Below are 5,608 nucleotides of genomic sequence, written 5' to 3'. Positions count from 1 at the left end.
TGATCGATTGTTTTTTGACGATGAATCTTTCACTAAAATCGGTGCTCGACGGCAGAGGTTGTAATCAGGAATCTTCCGATTAATCGTCTAATACGTGTTGAGATTACATCCTCTTGATGACACGTGGTTTCAAATTGAGTCAAAAGTTGATATTTCTTTTTCAGTCGAAGTTGATATTTTTGGTGGGCTTTTGGCTGGGCCTCATCTTTTCTGTAATTTTTTGAAGGGCTTTTATTTTGTCCATGTACTGTTTGGAATCTATACTAGTATTTTTGAAATACATTTTTAGCGGGTGGGTGAAACTGTTTTTAGACACAAATCGTACCCGACTTGATAAGAAAATTATTTCATAAAATTTGGTTGGATCGGGTTATATTTAACTCAACTCTAACACCGGTATTTGCCTAAAAGTCGGATACAAATATTACCAAAATTGGATCGTATCCACTATTTACGTTTCTATATTTAAAAATAAAGATATTTAGAAGATTTGGTTTTGATTTAAGATTCGCCTTTCATCTTTGTTTGATTATTTTTTTAACTGTTTTGAATTCTCATATAATACATAAAGTTAAAAAAAGTCTCAATTTTTTTTGCATATATTATGATTCAAAATTTTAAAAACGGACATATATTACCCAATTAATAAAAAAGTATGTGTTCAACGTCCCACATCGGCTAAAATGTATAGACAATGATACAGAGTCATATTATAAATAAGATCAAAATGAATTCAAATCCGAATAAGCAGGAACCTTAACATAACAAGCAACCAAATTTAAAAGTTTGTATACGGATTAATTCGGTTATACAAACTGTTTTATTTTACCGGAAATACTATAATTGATATATTTGAAAGTAATAGAAAGTTTATAATATTACGAACATTTGAAAATATAAAAAAAGTAATATGGGACGGATTATATTGCAGGATCGCGGGACGTATTTTAAATCAACATTAATAAAAAATTTAAATATCATTAATACGCCCCTTCAATACGGACGGATTAAAATCAATAAGAACTTCATAATATTATGAATATTTGAACATATTAAAAATAACAAGGGACAAATTATATTACACGACGGATTATATGGCATGACGGGTTTGAATTAACATTAATAAAAATTTAAAATATCATTAACTTACCGCTTCAATACGGATTAATTCCAAATTTATTATTTTTTAACACCATGATTAGGCCTGGGATAATTACCCGAACCAAAAATTCTGACCCGACCGAACCGATAAAATTGAATTCGGTTCACAATCGGCTACTACACAGAAACCGATCGGAATTTCAAATAATCTTCGGTTTTCTCGCCGGGTCGGGTCGGTCGGTTATTCTGATCGGTTAACCAAAAATTTTAACCTAACTATAACTACCTAATTCTAACCCTAAACGACACTCAACCTCCAACCTCTCTCACCTTTGGTCGTTCTCATCTCTCAATTTTCTCTATCGCAACCTAATCTCACTGAGACATTGAAGCTCAATCTTGTCTTCTTCCTTCAATTCTCAGCCTTTCTTATTTCTTCATCTTTCGTTCTAGCCTTCTAGGAAAAGGTTAGTTCGATTATTCAATTTGATTTAAGGTTTGAGTTTATGTTTAATATGAAATATTGAAATTGATTGTTTTGTGACTCTTGTCCGTGTTCATCCTTTGTTCTCAGACTCTTGTCCGTGTTCATCCCTCGTTCTCAGTTTGGGTAAGGATTTGAGATTCAAGATCTTGGATGTCAAACCGTCTTTCTTCTCCGCCGCTGCAACCGCTTCTTTTTTTTTTTTTTTTTTTGAATGTAATGTTAAATTATATTCAAAGAAAAAATATCGTTTTTACAACTAGTGCAACGTTCGTCTGAATTTAAACCGAAAGCTGAAATTCAAAACTCAGAAAAAAAAACTTATAGTCTTGATTCAAACCACATTTGGAGCCCCTTGTCATATCTTTTGTCCCCCAACAGTTTGATGGACGAAAGTGTGTTCCGAGTGTGCTTGTCGATCCAACCTACTAATTGAACTGCCGAGTTATGATGTTCCCCATGTCGTCTACCATTCCGATCTCGCCAAACTGCGTAGACTGTTGCTTGGAGAATGTACCGAGCCAAGAAACTCTCTATTCGGTTTTGCTGCATATTGGAGATATAAGAAATGAGTGATGGCCAATCAGTTGAGTATCTTGCCTTGAATATGTTTTTAGCTAGTGCAGCCCAAATCTCTGACCCGTAGCCACATTGAAAGAACAGATGATCCCAGGTTTCTAGATCATTGTTGCAAAACACGCAGCCCACTGGTGAACCTGTGTTCCATTTGTCGATCTTATCCCCTGTTGTTAGCCTATTGTGGGCTGCGAGCCAGACACAGAAAGAGTATTTAGGAATCGCATGAGGGAACCAAACTCCCTTGTGCCATGTGACTTCAGTTGATGTGGTTCTGATTCTGTTCCATGTGTCTTTGGTTGAGAAGCAGTTTTTGAAAATGTCGTTCTTGCCTCTCCAGAGCACTATATCTCGATCCTCTGTCCGTTTTCCCCTTGCTACCTGAAGAGTATCTACGATGTGGTTTAGAGTTGTTGTGCGGTGTCGTCTACGTCGGCTTGTAGACCACGCCTCAGCAACAGAGAGGCTGCGATTTATTCCCAAATCGATCACTCCTCTGTCCCCCGTAACGTCCATGATTCTGCCTAATTCCGACCAGTTATCATACCAAAAGGAAGTAGCTTCTCCATTTCTTACCTCCACCTTACAGAATGTTTGTGCCACAGCTCTATACTTGAGCAATTTTCTCCAAATCCATGATCCCAAAACAGAGTTCTCTTTCACTGACCAGAATGATTGCTTTCTTAGAAGATGTGTTTCAGACCACTTGACCCATAGAGAGTTGCTGCGAGAGACGATACGCCAAATCAACTTCAGACAACACACCTCATTTGCTTCACGCAATGAGCGCAGCCCCAGTCCTCCCTCATTTTTTGGCTTACAAACCGCATCCCATGAGACTTTAGCCTTCTTTGAGCTTAACTCTACACCCGACCATAGAAACGCTGAACATATTTTTTCGATTTCCCGTATACATGCTCGAGGGAGCCTGAAAACTGCTAGCCAAAAATTACAAACACTCCAAATAACTGAGCTTATCAAGTTTAGTCTTCCAGCAAATGAGAGAAAGCGAGATGTCCAGGATTCAATTTTTCTTCGGATTTGCTCAATTAAAGGGAGGTAGTCTGAAGAGTTGAATCGCTTTGTAACAAGAGGAAGCCCCAAATACCTTACTGGGAGTTGACCAACTTCAAAAGGAAAACGTTGAGTGATCTCTTGATGTACTGGTTCCTGAATTCCCGCCAAAAACATGGTGGACTTTTCCATACTAATCTTTAAACCGGAACGTTTAGCAAAATCATCAAGCACCTGAACTATACCGTCAATGGATCGTACTTTGCCATCGGAGAGGATCATAAGATCATCAGCAAAGCTCAAATGAGTTAAACCAAGTGATCTACATTTCGGATGATAGCCAAATTTCCTTGCACCTGCAGCTTTATCCAGCATTTTTGATAACACCTCCATACACATAACAAATAAGTAAGGGGAAAGGGAGCAGCCCTGCCTTAAGCCTCTTGCACTTCTAAAGAAACCCACTAATTCACCGTTCACCTGTACCGAGAATGAAGCCGTAGTGATGCATAGAGTAATCCAATGAATGAACTCCGATGGGAAGTTCATTGCTAGAAGGGTATTTGTAATGAAGCTCCACTGGACTGAATCAAAAGCTTTGGAAATATCAATTTTTAGAGCACAGCGACCCGAGATGGAATCCTTGTGATAATCCTTCACTAATTCTGTCGCCAACAGCACATTTTCAATCAAGAGACGATCTTTAACAAAAGCCGACTGATTTCCCGCTATGAATTTTGGAAGCACCTCTTTAAGTCTATTTGCGATTATTTTTGAAATGACCTTATATAGCACATTGCAGCATGAGATAGGTCTGTAATCTTTCATCTCTTTTGCTTCTTTTCTCTTAGGGATGAGGGCTAAAATCGTGGTGTTTATGCCTTTAGGTAAGAACCCTTTGGTGAAAAAAGATTGAATTGCCAAGACAAACTCATCTCCAATAATATCCCAAGCACTCTTATAAAATTCCGATGTGAAGCCGTCCGGGCCTGGGGATTTATCATTCGGCATCGAGAACAAGACCTTCTTTATCTCCGCAGCCGACACTAAACCAGTTAACATCTCTTTATCCGTCACTGTGCAGCGATATGGTAATAATTCTTGAAGTTCAGCCACTGTACAACCGTCAAAATCATTCGGAACTAGCTGCAAAAACTCTCTAAAAAACCGTTCAGCCTCTTTTTTAATTTCCTCTGGTTGAGCCGTCACACTACCATCTTGGCATTGAATCTCTCTTATCGCATTTTGTGCTTCTCGAGTTGAAACAGCTCTATGGAAAGCTTTATTGTTCCTATCCCCTATCATCAACCAATGCAGTTTCGACTTTTGTTTCAAGTACTTCTCTTCCAATGCAGCCACTTGAACCCATCTGTCATAAGCTTCATTTTCTTCTTGCAGAGATTGCGGTGAAGGATTAGTGAGGTTTATTTCTTGCTTCTGGCATAAGATATCATACGCCTCTTTTGTTTTTTTAACTAGGTTACCTAATCTCTCCTTTGCCAAATTTCTTAAGCTAGGCTTTAGTCCCTTGAGTTTCTTTGAAAACCGGAATAGAGATGATGTAGACATAAAGAGAGGTTCTGTCTCTTGCCAGTAGCCCTCCACCATTGGTTTAAACTGCTCCATTTCAGTAAGAACGTTGACAAATTTGAAAGGTTTTTTCCCTTTTACCACACCACCAGCCCCAATATTCAGATTGATCCTACAACGCAAGTGATCAGAGCATCCTCCGGCTTCAAAAACACTATACGCCTGCGGATAAGACTTAAACCAAGCATCATTAACCAATACTCTGTCTAATTTCTTGGCAATTAGATCATTTTCTCTCTTATTCGACCAAGTAAACAGCGGACCATGAAACGCCAAATCTGTAAATGAACAATAATTTGTCATTGCTTGGAAGTCCCTCATACCCGGAGTTACTACCGGATTATCATCTGATTTTGAATGTTCTTCCAAGTCCAAAGTTTCATTAAAGTCCCCAAAAATTATCCAAGGTTTACTACGGATGATAGGAGAGTCAAAATGAGCTTTCAAATCATTCCATAGCTCCTTCCTTTCCTCCATGAAATTTGATGCATAGATGAAAGAACAAAAGAACTCATCATCATGGTTTTCCAATTTCACCGAACATGTAATGAGTTGACCACTTTTGAAAAAAGGGGTTAGTCTCACACTTTTCTTCCAGACCACCCAAAGGCGACCTCGCCGATTATACTCGTAGTTTGTCATTACAGACCAATCTTGAAATAGCTTACCACTCAACCTCTGCGATTTATTCTCCTTAACCCTTGTCTCTATCAAACAACCGAACTGAAAACTCTGTTCTGCTATCCACTTCTTTATTACGGAATGCTTTTCTGATTTGTTTAATCCGCGTACATTCCAAAAGAAACCCGACATTAATGATGTTTGGGGAGGTTCTTCTTTCTC

At 38.4% G+C, this 5,608-nt stretch overlaps 1 long non-coding RNA gene across 1 annotated transcript; it reads left to right on the top strand.

Moving 5' to 3' along the window:
• Positions 1 to 1,023: 1,023 nt before the first annotated feature.
• Positions 1,024 to 1,778, top strand: LOC110228132. Its single transcript, XR_002331748.1, has 2 exons — positions 1,024 to 1,568; positions 1,676 to 1,778. It is a non-coding gene; the product is annotated as an uncharacterized LOC110228132 (long non-coding RNA).
• The last annotated feature ends 3,830 nt before the right edge of the window (positions 1,779 to 5,608 follow it).

The sequence above is a fragment of the Arabidopsis lyrata genome, assembly GCF_000004255.2.
Source record: "Arabidopsis lyrata subsp. lyrata unplaced genomic scaffold ARALYscaffold_5, whole genome shotgun sequence".
In the NCBI taxonomy this organism is placed as follows: Eukaryota; Viridiplantae; Streptophyta; class Magnoliopsida; order Brassicales; family Brassicaceae; genus Arabidopsis; species Arabidopsis lyrata.
This window is presented reverse-complemented; position numbering and strand designations above follow the sequence as displayed.